General features: G+C 48.3%; 1 non-coding gene across 1 annotated transcript; it reads left to right on the top strand.

The window, feature by feature from the left end:
* The first annotated feature begins 222 nt into the window (after positions 1-222).
* Positions 223-357, top strand: LOC129684098 (small nucleolar RNA SNORA17). Its single transcript, XR_008721280.1, has one exon. It is a non-coding gene; the product is annotated as a small nucleolar RNA SNORA17 (small nucleolar RNA).
* The last annotated feature ends 513 nt before the right edge of the window (positions 358-870 follow it).

The raw sequence follows: 870 nt of genomic DNA, 5'->3' as shown, positions 1-870 counted from the left end.
ACTTGTACACATTAAAAACACTAGGTAGAATATCTAGTAAGTCACATGATGCTAAAGAAGTCATGTCTACCCAACAAATTCGTAAAAGGGCACTAATGCTCCCAAAATAATATGCCAAAGAATAGAATTTGGCAGTAAATCCGTATTGTATAATCTTCATTTCATCCAATAATTAGAAAACAGGTGTTTCTAATTATTTATGGAAGCATGAAAGTATTAGCAGCTGCCCCTAGGGGCATGGCAGGTATGACAGCTCTGTCACTGTACTTCAGATGGCAGGGAGTAGAAAGGCTATGTCTGAGGGCTGTGCAGAATTGGCTGCACCTCTTGCCTGGGCATTGTGAAATAGCTGGCCCTGAGGGCATGAGAGCAGGAGAGCTGACCCCACCCCTAACCAGCTGCAGCCTTGAGGAGTGTGGGCAGGCACAGCACATTTCTGAAGTTGCAGGTGAGCCATGGAGAGCTGACCCTGCCTCTTGTCTGCTGTGAGGTGGCATGAGGATTAGGGAGAGACGCTCTCCTTCCCTCCCTCATTTCTTGCCATCTATGGAAGTGGGAGAACTGGCCCTGTTCCTCTCTCCAGAGAGTGGGCCTGTTAGGCCCAGGGGAACCCCCATTTCCAGGCGGAAATGAAGAGAACTCAGGAGACCGAATCATCGATGCAAGAGCAAGAGACTTATTTGAGCCATCGTGCAATGGGGCTGCCCCCAACAAAACCAGCGAGGAACAGCAAGGAGAGACAGAAGGCTGAGGATTTTGAAGGAAGGAGAGCAGGAATCTCAGAGGTTGCAAGCTTGGCGACACTGGATTGGGTAGAGTAGTTGACTTTTAAAATGATTGGTTCATGTTAGGTGCCAAGTCCATCTGGTC

Source organism: Psammomys obesus, unplaced genomic scaffold, assembly GCF_907164565.1.
Source record: "Psammomys obesus unplaced genomic scaffold, mPsaObe1.curated_primary_1811, whole genome shotgun sequence".
Lineage (NCBI taxonomy): Eukaryota > Metazoa > Chordata > Mammalia > Rodentia > Muridae > Psammomys > Psammomys obesus.
The sequence above is the reverse complement of the archived record's forward strand: the minus strand, read 5'-3'. Positions and strand labels throughout refer to the sequence as shown.